The following is a 16,787-nucleotide window of genomic DNA, read 5'->3' on the forward strand; positions in this document are numbered from 1 at the left end:
ACTAACAACCACCACAACCACAACAACCACCACCACAACCATCGTCATGTCTATACACCACACAACAACCGGGGTAGCCACCACCATCTCCACTAACAACCACCACAACCACAACAACCACCACCACAACCATCGTCATGTCTATACACCACACAACAACCGGTGTGGCCACCACCATCTCCACTAACAACCACCACAACCACAACAACCACCACCACAACCATCGTCATGTCTATACACCACACAACAACCGGGGTAGCCACCACCATCTCCACTAACAACCACAACAACCACAACCACCACAACAACCACCACCACAACCATCGTCATGTCTATACACCACACAACAACCGGTGTGGCCACCACCACCTCCACTAACAACCACAACCACCACAACAACCACAACAACCACAACAACCACCACCACCAACACAACCACCACAAGCATCATCATCATGCCTATACACCCAACAACCGGTGGTGGCCACCACCACCAACACCACCACCACAACCACCACAACAACCACCACCACAACCATCGTCATGTCTATACACCACACAACAACCGGTGTGGCCACCACCACCTCCACTAACAACCACAACCACCACAACAACCACAACAACCACAACAACCACCACCACCAACACAACCACCACAAGCATCATCATCATGCCTATACACCCAACAACCGGTGGTGGCCACCACCACCAACACCACCACCACAACCACCACAACAACCACCACCACAACCATCGTCATGTCTATACACCACACAACAACCGGTGTGGCCACCACCACCTCCACTAACAACCACAACCACCACAACAACCACAACAACCACAACAACCACCACCACCAACACAACCACCACAAGCATCATCATCATGCCTATACACCCAACAACCGGTGGTGGCCACCACCACCAACACCACCACCAACACCACCACCAACACCACCACCAACACCACCACCACAACACTCACACAACAATATACAGCTTCCCTGGGTAGTGATCTGAGATCCCTCCTGTAGGGGTGTGTAGGGGTCTATAGGGTTCTATAGGGGTCTATAGGGTTCTGTAGGAGACTGTAGGGGTCTATAGGGGTCTATTGGGGTGTGTAGGGGTCTATAGGGGTCTATTGGGGTGTGTAGGGGTCTATAGGGGTATGTAGGGGTGTGTAGGGGTCTGTAGGGGTCTATAGGGGTGTGTAGGGGTCTATAGGGGTCTATAGGGGTCTGTAGGGGTGTGTAGGGGTCTATAGGGGTCTATAGGGGTGTGTAGGGGTCTATAGGGGTCTATTGGGGTGTGTAGGGGTCTATAGGGGTATGTAGGGGTGTGTAGGGATCTGTAGGGGTCTATAGGGGTGTGTAGGGGTCTATAGGGGTCTATTGGGGTGTGTAGGGGTCTATAGGGGTCTATAGGGGTGTGTAGGGGTCTGTAGGGGTCTATAGGGGTGTGTAGGGGTCTATAGGGGTCTATAGGGGTCTGTAGGGCTGTGTAGGGGTCTATAGGGGTATGTAGGGGTGTGTAGGGGTCTGTAGGGGTCTATAGGGGTGTGTAGGGGTCTATAGGGTTCTATAGGGGTGTGTAGGGGTCTATAGGGTTCTATAGGGGTCTATAGGGGTCTGTAGGGGTATGTAGGGGTCTATAGGGGTATGTAGGGGTGTGTAGGGGTCTGTAGGGGTCTGTAGGGGTCTATAGGGGTCTATAGGGTAGTCTATAGGGTAGTCTATAGGATTCTGTAGGGGTGCCACCTCCTGTGAGGAGTGCCGCGTCAGGGCAGGAGTTGGCGGAACAGAGTAGTGCGCAGCGCAGGTCTATAGGGTTCTATAGGGATCTATAGGGTTCTATAGGGGTCTATAGGGTAGTCTATAGGATTCTGTAGGGGTTCCACCTCCGGCGAGGAGTGCCGCGTCAGGGCAGGAGTTGGTGGCACAGAGTAGTGCGCAGCGCAGGCCGCCCAGCTCGGCGAGGAGCGAGACCAGCAGGTGGTGGACCCCGAGGCAGCAGCGCCAGCCCGCACACAGCACCAGCAGCAGCGGCTACACAGACACACACAGAGACACACAGATACACACAGATACACACACAGATACACACAGAGACACACACAGAGACACGCACAGAGACACGCACAGAGACCAGCAGGTGGTGGAGCCCGAGGCAGCAGCGCCAGCCCGCACACAGCACCAGCAGCAGCGGCTACACAGACACACACAGAGACACACAGACACACACAGATACACACAGATACACACAGAGACACGCACAGAGACACGCACAGAGACCAGCAGGTGGTGGAGCCCGAGGCAGCAGCGCCAGCCCGCACACAGCACCAGCAGCAGCGGCTACACAGACACACACAGACACACACAGAGACACACAGAGACACACACAGAGACACGCACAGAGACACGCACAGAGACACGCACAGAGACACGCACAGAGACCAGCAGGTGGTGGAGCCCGAGGCAGCAGCGCCAGCCCGCACACAGCACCAGCAGCAGCGGCTACACAGACACACACAGAGACACACAGACACACACAGATACACACAGAGACACACACAGAGACACGCACAGAGACACGCACAGAGACCAGCAGGTGGTGGACCCCGAGGCAGCAGCGCCAGCCCGCACACAGCACCAGCAGCAGCGGCTACACAGACACACACAGATACACACACAGATACACACAGATACACACACAGATACACACAGAGACACACACAGAGACACACAGATACACACACAGATACACACAGAGACACACACAGAGACACGCACAGAGACCAGCAGGTGGTGGAGCCCGAGGCAGCAGCGCCAGCCCGCACACAGCACCAGCAGCAGCGGCTACACAGACACACACAGAGACACACAGATACACACACAGACACACACAGAGACACACACAGAGACACGCACAGAGACACGCACAGAGACCAGCAGGTGGTGGAGCCCGAGGCAGCAGCGCCAGCCCGCACACAGCACCAGCAGCAGCGGCTACACAGACACACACAGATACACACAGAGACACACAGATACACAGATACACACAGATACACACACAGATACACACAGAGACACACACAGAGACACACACAGAGACACGCACAGAGACCAGCAGGTGGTGGAGCCCGAGGCAGCAGCGCCAGCCCGCACACAGCACCAGCAGCAGCGGCTACACAGACACACACAGAGACACACAGAGATATAGAGATACACACAGAGATACAGAGAGATACACACCCACACAGAGATACACAGAGACTCGTAGAGATACACGCACACAGAGACACACGCACACAGAGACACACACAGAGACACGTAGATACAGAGATACGCAGAGATACACGCAGAGAGATACACACCCACGCAGAGATAGACACAGATACAACAACCGCCATTCGCCACTAAGTAGCGGTGACGTCACCACGACGCTTGTGCCAGGCCATGTGCACCCTGAGGCCACGTGAAGTGTCGAACGCCCGCTGGCAGGAGGTCACGGGGCAGACCCAGCAGGTGCCACGGGTCGACTGACTGATATGACCGAGATGACTGGCTGATGCACCACCTGTGCCCCCTACTGTGCCAACTTGCTGTGCTTTAGCCACCCGGCGCTCCGCTCGTTGTTGTGAGCGTCGCTCCTCCGCCCTCCATTGTTGTTGGAGGGCGACTGCCTCCAACTGCCCAGTAGCGTCCTTCACGAGCCTCCTCCACTGAGGCCGATCTTGACACCGCTGGTACCAGTCATCGGCAAGTCCACTCAGCTCCACGTCCTCCTGTACCACGTCACTCCATCTCTTCTCTAGCCCGTGCCGCGCCCGTTTAGCCCCCTCGATCCGGCTGAACAAAAGCTGTTTAGGCATGCGGTGGCTGGGCATGCGGGCTACATGACCCAGCCAACGCAGCCTTGCCTGCCGGAGGAGCTCACCGATGGAACTTTGCCCAGATCTTTCAAGGATTTGTGAGCTCCTCACACAATCCAGCCTGCAGGTTAAACCCAGGATGGATCGTAGGCAGGCCAGCCTAAACGTTTCCAACCGGCGAAGATGCTCCATTAGGGGGGGGTCCACGTTTCGCAAGCGTAGAGAAGGGAGGGAATGACCGTGGCCACTCACCCACCTCTCACCCACCGCTCACCCTCTCACCCACTCACCCACCTCTCACCCACTCACCCACCTCTCACCCCTTCACCCACCTCTCACCCACTCACCCACCTCTCACCCACTCACCCACCTCTCACCCACTCACCCACTCACCCACCCACCCACTCACCCACCACTCACCCACTCACCCACCCCTCACCCTCTCACCCACCCCTCACCCTCTCACCCACCCCTCACCCTCTCACCCACCCCTCACCCTCTCACCCACCCCTCACCCTCTCACCCACTCACCCACCTCTCACCCACTCACCCATCCCTCACCCACTCACCCACCTCTCACCCCCTCACCCACCTCTCACCCACCCCTCACCCTCTCACCCTCTCACCCACTCACCCACCTCTCACCCACTCACCCACCTCTCACCCACCTCTCACCCACTCACCCACCTCTCACCCACTCACCCACCTCTCACCCCCTCACCCACCTCTCACCCCCTCACCCACCTCTCACCCACACCTCACCCTCTCACCCTCTCACCCACTCACCCACTCACCCACCCACTCACCCACCCCTCACCCTCTCACCCACTCACCCACCCCTCACCCACTCACCCACTCACCCACCCCTCACCCTCTCACCCACTCACCCTCTCACCCCGCCCCCCACTCCCCTCCCTCACCCCCCCCCCCCCACAAAATTCTCACCCCACTCACCCACTCACCCACTCACCCACCTCTCACCCCGCCCCCCTCACCGCCCCCACTCCCCTCACCGCCCCCCCCTCACCCCTCACGCCCCCACAAACCTCCCGCCCCACTCACCCCGTTGCCAAAGGGCAACCCTTGGTAGGCCCCGGGGTTGCAGAGCCACGCGAGGAGCGGCGGCAGGTAGGCGAGGGCCGCCCCGGTGGGGAGCCGGTGGCACACGCCGCCCGGCTCCGCGCTCGTCGCCACGGCGACGGTGCCCGCGGTCGTCACGGCGACCACGTCGGCGCCTGCCAACACGGGAGCCCAGCAGCGGGCGGCCAGCGAATCGGGCTGCACGAAGCCGGACCTCAGCAGGGCCTGCGGCGGCAGAGGGATGGGCCGCGCGGTTACCACGGAGACGCGGGCCTCGGAGCACGCGGTTGCCGCGGCGACGCGGGCCTCGGAGCACGCGGTTGCCACGGCGACAAGAGCCACACGAACTACCTCGCCTGGTATACAGGAGGTCGTGGGTTCGATCCCGACCCTGACGCCTGCTGTTATATTTGGAGTTTGCGTGTCTCTCTCTCTCTCATCATCATCACGGTGGCTAGGAGATGTTAACTACCTCGCTTGGTATAGGTATACAGGAGGTCGTGGGTTCGATCCCAACCCTGATGGCTGCTGTTATATTTGGAGTTTGCGTGTCTCTCTCATCATCATCACGGTGGCTAGGAGATGTTAACTACCTCGCCTGGTGTACAGGAGGTCGTGGGTTCAATCCCAACCCTGATGGCTGCTGTTATATTTGAAGTTTGCGTGTCTCTCTCATCATCATCACGGTGGCTAGGAGATGTTAACTACCTCGCCTGGTATACAGGAGGTCGTGGGTTCGATCCCTACCCTGATGCCTACTACTATATATTGAGTCTGCGTCTCTCTCTCTCATCACCATGGTGGTGAGACGTTAACTACCTCGCCTGGTGTACAGGAGGTCGTGGGTTCGATCCTGACCCTGATGCCTGCTGCTGTATATTTGGAGTGTGCGTCTCTCTCTCTCTCATCACCATGGTGGTGAGATGTTAACTACCTCGCCTGGAATACAGGAGGACGTGGGTTCGATCCCGACCCTGATGCCTGCTGCTGTATATTTGGAGTGTGTGTCTCTCTCTCTCATCACCATGGTGGTGAGATGTTAACCACCTCGCCTGGTCTACAGGAGGTCGTGGGTTCGATCACGACCCCTTGACGACCCCTTGACGACAGACCCCGTGACGACCCCGTGACGACCCCTTGACGACCCCTTGACGACCCCGTGACGACCCCCACGGCGCAACCGACCCCCACGACGGGGGCTACGAGCGTGCCTGACCTTCTTGACCTCGCCGGGGAAGGGCACGGCGTCCAGCGAGCGGTAGGCGGTGAAGGGGCGAGTCGAGTGGGCGACGACCCCGTCCCAGGGCGGCCATGCAGCCCGGCTCCACGACCTCACCTGCAGACAAAGGTACACACCAACCAACCCCCCCCCCCACACACACACACACAGATGACTGTCTGTGTGTGTGTGTGCGGGGGGGGTGAGGGGCAAGTGCTGTCACGCCTACGAAGGGGGGCGGGTGGGTGAGGGGGGGGGAGTTGTTGTGGTCGGTAACCGCCAGAGGTCGCTAACGGGTTTTGATTCCTTACCCGTACCCGGCCGCACCAGGGTCGCAAACGGGTACCCGTACCCTACCCGTACCCTACCCTACCCGTACCCTACCCGTACCCTACCCGTACCCTACCCGTACCCGTACCCTACCTGTACCCTACCCGTACCCTACCCGTACCCCTACCCGTACCCCTACCCGTACCCTACCCGTACCCCTACCCGTACCTTACCCGTACCCTACCCATACCCTACCCGTACCCTACCCGTACCCGTACCCTACCCGTACCCTACCCGTACCCCTACCCTACCCGTACCCAGCGAGTGGTGAGCATCTCGGCGCTGCGTGTGTCCGAGTGTTCCCCAATGCTGCGTCTACAAGTTGGGAAACACACTGCTGGATTCAAACACAGCGAGTGGTGAGTGTCTCGGCGCTGCGTGTGTCCAAGTGTTCCCCAAAGCTGCGCCTACGAGATGGGAAACACACTGCTGGATTCAAACACAGCGAGTGGTGAGCGTCTCGGCGCTGCGTGTGTCCAAGTGTTCCCCAAGGCTGCGCATACGAGTTAGGAAACACACTGCTGGATTCAAACACAGCGAGTGGTGAGTGTCTCAGTGGTGTGTGTGTCCCAGTGTTCCCCAATGCTGCGTCTACAAGTTGGGAAACGCACTGCTGGATTCAAACACAGCGAGTGGTGAGTGTCTCAGTGCTGCGTGTGTCCCAGTGTTCCCCAATGCTGCGTCTACAAGTTGGGAAACGCACTGCTGGATTCAAACACAGCGAGTGGCGAGCGTCTCGGCGCTGCGTGTGTCCAAGTGTTCCCCAAGGCTGCGCATACGAGTTAGGAAACACACTGCGGGATTCAAACACAGCGAGTGGTGAGCGTCTCGGCGCTGCGTGTGTCCAAGTGTTCCCCAAGGCTGCGCATACGAGTTAGGAAACACACTGCGGGATTCAAACACAGCGAGTGGTGAGCGTCTCGGCGCTGCGTGTGTCCCAGTGTTCCCCAAGGCTGCGTCTACAAGTTGGGAAACACACTGCTGGTTTCAAACACAGCGAGTGGTGAGCGTCTCAGTGCTGCGTGTGTCCCAGTGTTCCCCAATGCTGCGTCTACGAGATGGGAAACACGCTGCTGGTTTCAAACACAGCCAGATGTGAGCGTCTCGGCGCTGCGTGTGTCCAAGTGTTCCCCAATGCTGCGTCTACAAGTTGGGAAACACACTGCTGGATCCAAACACAGCGAGTGGTGAGCGTCTCGGCGCTGCGTGTCCAAGTGTTCCCCAATGCTGCGTCTACAAGTTGGGAAACACACTGCTGGATCCAAACACAGCGAGTGGTGAGCGTCTCGGCGCTGCGTGTGTCCCAGTGTTCCCCAATGCTGCGTCTACAAGTTGGGAAACGCACTGCTGGTTTCAAACACAGCGAGTGGTGAGCGTCTCGGCGCTGCGTGTGTCCCAGTGTTCCCCAATGCTGCGTCTACAAGTCGGGAAACGCACTGCTGGATCCAAACACAGCGAGTGGTGAGTGTCTCCTGTCTGTGCTGCGTCACCTGGAGTTGGAAGTCGTGCTTTTCGTGGTTCATAGGGCTCGGGTTCAGAATCTCCAACAGCCTACAGCGCGCACAGCATACACAGAGCAGAGGGTTAACCTATCGTACAAAGCATAGCTATTCAAGCGACTTTAAATCTCTCACATTAACATAGCCACTTCCGTGCCCAGTTGCACGCTAATTTCTCACGTTAACATCACTAGCCCCGGCCACTTCTTTATGACCCTTGGGCCACACCCATTTCAAACCTTTTTAAAACAGTCTGCCTCACCGGCAGGCCACGCTCTCCCACACCTGAAGGACGCTTGCGTTGCGCCCGAAACGTCGTGATTTGTTTTATTTCCTACCGACGTGACTTTACCGAAAGAACCAAAGAGTAAGGATTCCTAGCAGTCGCTAAGCTTTAAATCAAGATTAAACTTTTAATTGTTTTATTTTACCTGCTAAGGCATCCACTGTGGCTGTGTAGAGCTGCTCTTTTTGACAGAAGAGAGCTCCTGGATCCTCACAAATGATAGCAGCTCAGCCACGTGGCTTCTCGTCAAACGTAGTCACCATCATTTCTAGATTTGAAGCTTGAAGACGGAAGCTTGTGTTGCCTCCGAAACGTCGTGAAGGGAAGTAATAAAGTAATAAAAATAAAACAAAATAATTCTCACGACGTTTCGGCCACAACGCAAGCAGCAGCCGTCCTCAGGTGAAGAACAGGGCTGTCGAGGCGACAGCGTCTGAAACGTCGTGAGAATTATTTTATGTTTTGTTTTTAAATCCTTTATATTAAGTTCGCTTGCTTGCTTAGGACCGTGCAAATCTTTCGGTCGTTTTTTTAACCCACTTCCCGTGATCCAATCGAGCTGACATTTTCCACGCAGACTCGTTGTGCGTGACAATGAATTTTCGTGAAAATTTTTTTCAAAAATTTTACACTGTTTAGGGAAAAAAATATCAATATTTATTTACCAATTGGTTAATGCTGGCACACAATCATCTGACCCATAGGTGGCAGCCATTTCAAGCCAGAGGACGAGAGGACTCGAGCCGCCCCGATGCCACGCATATAAAGGATTTAAAAACATTGTTTTTAAATCCTTTATATTAAGTTCGCTTGCTTGCTTAGGACCGTGCAAATCTTTCGGTCGTTTTTTAACCCACTTCCCGTGATCCAATCGAGCTGACATTTTCCACGCAGACTCGTTGTGGCGTGACAATTAATGTTCGTGTAAAATTTTACCCAAAATTTTACACTGTTTAGGACAAAAAAATTCTGTTTAATTACCAATTGCTTAATGGTGCAATGCAATTATCTGACCCATAGGTGGCAGCCATCTCAAGCCAGAGGACGAGAGGACTCTGGCCGCAACGCATATCAAGGATTTATAGTGACAAACTTTGTTTTTACGGGTTATACTTATTATTGTTTTATTTTTATTAATTTTAATTACTTTTTTTACCTACGTGACTTTAACGAAAGAACTAAGAGTATAGTCGTCACCATCGTCGCGCGGGAATTTATAGCGGCGGGCGAAATTTCCCTTCAGAATCGCGTGGCGATTTTGAATCTCCACAAATAAACAGCGCACCCGCACTCAAACACCCACCCTCACACACACCCTCACTCACACACACCCACCAACACCCACCCTCACCCACCCACACCCACCCACACCCACCCACCCTCACCCACCTACACCCACCCACCCTCACCCACCCACACACACCGACACCCACCCACACACACCGACACCCACCCACACACACCGACACCCACCCACACTCACCGACACCCACCCACACACACCGACACCCTCACCAACACCCACCGACACCCACCAACACCCACCCACACCCACAACCACCCACCCACACCCTCAACCACCCACCCACACCCTCAACCACCCACCCACACCCTCAACCACCCACCCACCCACCCTAACCCACCCATCCACACCCACCCACCCTCACCCACCCACCCTTACCCACCCACCCTCACCCACCCACCCTAACCCACCCACCCTAACCCACCCACCCTCACCCACCCTCACCCACCCACCCTCACCCACCCACCCTCACCCACCCACCCTAACCCACCCACCCTCACCCACCCACCCACCCTCACCCACCCACCCTCACCCACCCTCACCCACCCACCCTAACCCACTCACCCTCACCCACCCACCCTCACCCACCCACCCTAACCCACCCACCCTTACCCACCCACCCTAACCCACCCACCCTAACCCACCCACCCTAACCCACCCTCACCCACCCTCACTCACCCACCCACCCTCACCCACACACACCCACACTCACCAACACCCACCCACACACACCGACACCCTCACCAACACCCACCGACACCCACCAACACCCACCCACACCCACAACCACCCACCCACACCCTCAACCACCCACCCACACCCTCAATCACCCACCCTCACCCACCCACCCTAACCCACCCATCCACACCCACCCTCACCCACCCACCAACCCTAACCCACCCACCCTAACCCACCCACCCTCACCCACCCACCCTCACCCACCAACCCTCACCCACCCACCCTAACCCACCCACCCTCACCCACCCACCCTCACCCACCCACCCTCACCCACCCACCCTCACCCACCCACCCTAACCCACCCACCCTCACCCACCCACCCTAACCCACCGACCCTCACCCACCCACCCTAACCCACCCACCCTCACCCACCCACCCTCACCCACCCACCCTCACCCACCCTCACCCACCCACCCTAACCCACCCACCCACCCTCACCCACCCACCCTCACCCACCCTAACCCACCCACCCTAACCCACCCACCCTTACCCACCCACCCTCACCCATCCACCCTAACTCACCCACCCTCACCCACCCTCACTCACCCACCCACCCTCACCCACCCACCCTCACCCACCCACCCTCACCCACCCACCCTAACCCACCCACCCTCACCCACCCACCCTCACCCTCCCACCCTCACCCACCCACCCTAACCCACCCTCACCCACCCACCCACCCTCACCCACCCACCCTAACCCACCCACCCTTACCCACCCACCCTCACCCATCCACCCTAACTCACCCACCCTCACCCACCCTCACTCACCCACCCACCCTCACCCACCCTCACCCACCCACCCTTACCCACCCACCCTCACCCACCCACCCTCACCCACCCACCCTAACCCACCCACCCTAACCCACCCACCCTAACCCACCCACCCTTACCCACCCACCCTCACCCACCCACCCTAACTCACCCACCCTCACCCACCCACCCTCACCCACCCACCCTCACCCACCCACCCTCACCCACCCTCACTCACCCACCCACTCTCACACACCCTCACTCACACACACCCACCAACACCCACCCTCACCCACCCACCCTTACCCACCCACCCACCCTCACCCACCCACCCTAACTCACCCACCCTCACCCACCCACTCTCACACACACCCACCAACACCCACCCTCACCCACCCACCCTTACCCACCCACCCTCACCCACCCACCCTAACTCACCCACCCTAACACACACCCACCAACACCCACCCTCACCCACCCACCCTTACCCACCCACCCTCACCCAGCCACCCTAACTCACCCACCCTAACTCACCCACCCTCACTCACCCACCCACTCTCACACACACCCACCAACACCCACCCTCACCCACCCACCCTTACCCACCCACCCTGACCCACCCACCCTAACTCACCCACCCTCACCCACCCACCCTCACTCACCCACCCACTCTCACACACACCCTCACTCACACACACCCACCAACACCCACCCTCACCCACCCACCAACACCCACCCACCCTCACCCACCCACAGAGTGGCTCTCACCTCGTCCCTAGTGCCCTCTTGCTCAGACCGTCGCGTTTCTCGACAGACTCCTCCTCATGTGCCCTGTACACAAAGTGCACACACACACTTACACTCACACACAGTGACACACTCACACACACACATACTCAGACAGTGACACACTTACACACACACAGTGACACACTTACACTCACACTTTCTCAGACTTACAGTCGCACTCAGTCACACTCAGTCACACTCACTCACTCACACTCACTCACACACAGTGACACACATACACTCACACACACACACACTCAGACACACTCACAGTGACACACTTACAAACACACACTCACAAACAGTAACACACTTACACACACACTTACTCAGACACACTCAGTCACCATTCGCCACTAAGTGGCGGTGACGTCACGACGACGCTTGTGCCAGGCCAAGTGCACCTTGAAGCCACGTGAAGTGTCGAACGCCCGCTGGCAGGAGGTCACGGGGTAGACCCAGGAGCCACGGGTCAACTGAAATGACTGGCTGATGCACCACCTGTGCCCCCTACTGTGCCAACTTGCTTTGCTTTAGCCACCCGGCGCTCCGCTCGTTGTTGTGAGCGTCGCTCCTCCGCCCTCCGTTGTTGTTGGAGGGCGACTGCCTCCAACTGCCCAGTAGCGTCCTTCACGAGCCCGCTCTACAGAGGCCGATCTTGACACAGCTGGCACCAGTCATCGGCAAGTCCACTCAGCTCCACATCCTCCTGTACCACATCACCCCATCTCTTCTCTAGCCCGTGCCACGCCTGATTAGCCCCCTCGATCCGGCCGAACAAAAGCTGTTTAGGCATGCGGTGGCTGGGCATGTGGGCTACATGACCCAGCCAATGCAGCCTTTCCCGCCGGAGGAGCTCACCGAAGGGACTTTGTCTAGAACTTTCAAGGATTTGTGAGCTCCTCGCACAATTCAGCCTGGTTAAACATAGGATGGATCGTAGGCAGGCCAGCCTGAATGTTTCTAACCGGCGAAGATGTTCCATTAGGGGGGTCCACGTTTCGCAAGCGTAGAGAAGGGAATGACCTTGGCCGAGAAGACTCAAAGCTTCGTGTGGAGCGACAGACCAGGTAGCTTCCACACAGCGTTACGCAACCGATGAATAGATGCCGCTCGACTGATTTGGAGTGAGACCTCTGCTGTTAAACTGGAGCCGGTCATAAGCACACTGCCCAGGTATGGGAAACTCTCCACTCTCTCCACAACTGCCCTATCACCAATTGGGAGTTGTGGGGGTGGAGTGTCCGATGGTACAAAATACCCAGGCAGGTGCTTAGTTTTGGTGGGGCTGATGGTAAGGCCCCACCTCTTAGTGGCACGCTCCAGGTTCAGCAGCAGCGCCTCCAACTCCTCCTCTGAGTGAGCAGCAATGACCAGATCATGGCATACTTAACATGTTTGACCAATAGGGAGCCATCCCTTGACCACAACCCAGGCATCGATCAGCCTCCCATTGTATCTGTACCAGATGGAAATTCCTCCGGTATAGCCATCGAAGGCTTTCACGAACTACGTGGTCAAAATAGATGTTAAATAATGTGGGAGCCAAAGGACATCCCTGTTGCACCCCAAGGTGAACAGGGAATGACTCCGACTCCCAACTACGTAGTTTTACCCAGGCCTGCTCACCATTATGAAGATCCTTAATGATTGTGAGCAGTCAGGGACTCCGAAAGCACGAACAACAACCCAGAGCTACTGATGGTATCATAGGTTTTGACCAGGTCAATAAAGCAGAGTTGTAAGTATTGTTGGAATTCTCTACACCTCTGCTGTAGCAGACGGACGTAAAATATGGTATCTGTGCAGGACCGCCCTTTCCTGAAAGACATTGGTGCTCTGCAAGCCTCTCCTCAGTGTGCCTGGCAAGGCGATGTTGAATAATCCTTGCCAGGACCTTTCCCGGCACACTGAGGAGTGAGATGCCCCTGTAGTTGTTACAGTCTGAGCGGTCCCCCTTCTTGAAGAGGACGACCACCAGGGCATCCTTCCAGTCCTGCGGAACCCGTCCAGTGGTCCAGACTGTTGTTATGATGTCATGTAGGGCAGTCTGTGCAAAAACGCCACCCTCCGTCAGCATTTCGCTTGGGAGATCATCTCTGCCCGGTGTCTTTCCTAGTCTCAGACTCTGGATCGCTTTTAGTACTTCCACAAATTGGCCCTCCCACATCGATGGCACTGCTCACCACAGTGTCATCGTCCGGCACAAGCGAAGGGGTAGGGGGGGGTTGTTTTTGCCCTACACGCCCGAACCGTCTCTCGCGCGCGCACCTAGCCTGGCGCGATGCGGGGCCTCCCTCCATCCAGACTTCGCCGTCCTGGCCTCTCGTAGAGCGGGGGGACCCCTCCCCCGGCGGGCGTCCTCGCCCCCCCCCCTCCTCATGGAGCAAGACCTTGACCTCTGTGTTCATGATGTTGCAGACCACGCCTCGGTGCAGCTGATCGTAGTACAGGAACTCGTGGTACTCCATCAGCGGGGGAGGAGAGGAGGGCCGCTCGTACCAGGCGCCGTCACCGTGGCGACCACCGTCACCGTGGCGACCACCGTCACCGTGGCGACCACCGTCGCCCCCGTCACCGCCATCGCCGCGGCAACCGCTACCACCGTCGTCTTCGTGGCGACCGCCACCACGGCCGCCGTGTCGACCGCCGTCGCCGTGATGACCGTCACCGTGGCGACCGCCGTAACCGTGACGACCGCCGTAACCGTGACGAGGGCCACCGCCACCACCGCCATGGATATTGCCGTCACGATCAGCGCTGCAGTGTTGACCGGCGCCAGCGCCATCACCACCACCACGACCGTCGCAGTGGCGATCGGCGCCACCGTAGCCATAACCTTCGCCGTAATCAATACCACGGCTAGCGCCATCACCACAACTACCACCACCACCACCACGAGCACTGGCGTTATCCTGCAGCCACACCGGCTCTGGTAGCCGATGCACCTGCCCCACCTCCACCTCCCCACTCTCCCTCTCGGTCTCTTCCTCAATCTCCTCCTCCTGCTGCTGCTGCTGCCCCCTCTCCTCTTTGTTATCAACCTCCTTAGCCTCCTCCTCCCTCTGCGCGTCACGGCTGCCACTTAACAGCGACAACACCAGGCGAGGCCGACACTCCTCCTGCCTCTCCTCAAGCTCCCCCTCCTCAATGTCCTCCCTCTCCTCTTCATTTTGAATCTCTCTCTCCTCCTCAAGCTCCTCCCTCTCCTCTACATTTTGAATCTCTCTGACCTCCCTCTCCTCCTCCCTCTCCTCTACATTTTGAATCTCTCTGACCTCCTCCCTCTCCTCTACATTTTGAATCTCTCTCTCCTCCCTCTCCTCTACATTTTGAAGCTCTCTAGCCTCCTCCTCCCTCTCCTCTACATTTTGAATCTCTCTGACCTCCTCCCTCTCCTCTACATTTTGAATCTCTCTCACCTCCTCCTCCTCCCTCTCCTCTACATTTTGAATCTCTCTCTCCTCCCTCTCCTCTACATTTTGAATCTCTCTCACCTCCTCCTCCTCCCTCTCCTCTACATTTTGAATCTCTCTCACCTCCTCCCTCTCCTCCCTCTCCTCTACATTTTGAATCTCTCTCTCCTCCCTCTCCTCTTCATTTTGAATCTCTCTCACCTCCTCCTCCTCCCTCTCCTCTACATTTTGAATCTCTCTGACCTCCTCCCTCTCATCATCCTCCTCTTCACGGCTGCCACTTGACAGCGACAACACCAGGCGAGGCACACACACCTCGAATTCAGAGAAATCCACAAATGAACCGCCACTACCGCCACCATCACCAGCGGCACGCCACGGTGGCGCCAGTTGTTCCAATGCCAGGGACTCGTGCAATCGGCTGGAGCCGGCATCCGGCTCTGGTAGTGACACTGGTGGTGACACCGGTGGTGACACCGGTGGTGACACCGGTGGTGACACTGGTGGTGACACTGGTGGTGACACTGGTGGTGACACTGGTGGTGACACCGGTGGTGACACTGGTAGTGACACTGGTGGTGACACCGGTAGTGACACTGGTGGTGACACTGGTGGTGACACTGGTGGTGACACCGGTGGTGACACTGGTGGTGACACTTGCGGTGATGGTGCTGATGGTGCTGATGGTGCTGGTGGTGCTGGTGGTGATGGTAGCACAGCTAAGGCCACACCGCTCGCCAGCCAATGCTGTTGCTGCTGATGATCCCGCTGATGCTGATGCTGCTGCAATAGCTGCTGCATCTCCTGCTGGTGCTGCAGTAGCTGCTGAAGCTGCTGATCAAGCAAGAGCTGATGATTCTGCTGATGCTGATCCTGCTGCTGCTGCAGTAGCTGCTGCCTCTCATGCTGCTGCTGCAGCAGCTGCTGCACCTCCTGCCGATGCTGCTGCAGCTGCTGATGCTGCATCTCCTGTTGATGCTGCTGATGCTGATGATGCTGCTGCTGCTGCAGGTGTTGCTGATGATGCTGCTGCTGCTGCTGCAGGTGTTGCTGATGATGCTGCTGCTGCATTTCCTGTTGATGCTGCTGCTGATCCTGCTGCTGCTCCTGCTGATGCTGCAGCTGCTGATGCTGCTGCTGCAGGTGTTGCTGATGATGCTGCTGCTGCATCTCCTGCTGCTGATCCTGCTGCTGCTGAGGCTGCTGATGATGCTGCTGCTGCAGGTGTTGCTGATGATGGTGATGATGCTGCATCTCCTGCTGCTGATCCTGCTGCTGCTGAGGCTGCTGATGATGCTGCTGCTGCAGGTGTTGCTGATGATGGTGATGATGCTGCATCTCCTGCTGCTGATAATCCTGCTGCATCTCTTGTTGCTGATGCTGTTGCTGCTGATTCTGATGCTGCTCATGATGCTGATGCTGCTGATGATGCAGGTTTTGCTGATGATGGTGATGATGCTGCATCTCCTGCTGCTGATAATCCTGCTGCACCTCTTGTTGCTGAT

General features: G+C 57.4%; 1 long non-coding RNA gene across 1 annotated transcript; it reads right to left on the bottom strand.

Annotated features, from left to right (window-relative positions):
• Positions 1-5,137: 5,137 nt before the first annotated feature.
• On the bottom strand, positions 5,138-14,165 carry LOC144952863 (uncharacterized). The gene is made up of 5 exons (XR_013640701.1): positions 14,138-14,165; positions 11,846-11,908; positions 7,990-8,050; positions 6,167-6,286; positions 5,138-5,175 (listed from the first exon to the last, which is right to left on the bottom strand). It is a non-coding gene; the product is annotated as an uncharacterized LOC144952863 (long non-coding RNA).
• Between the last annotated feature and the right edge of the window lie 2,622 nt (positions 14,166-16,787).

The sequence above is a fragment of the Lampetra fluviatilis genome, chromosome 70 (assembly GCF_964198595.1).
Source record: "Lampetra fluviatilis chromosome 70, kcLamFluv1.1, whole genome shotgun sequence".
NCBI lineage: Eukaryota > Metazoa > Chordata > Hyperoartia > Petromyzontiformes > Petromyzontidae > Lampetra > Lampetra fluviatilis.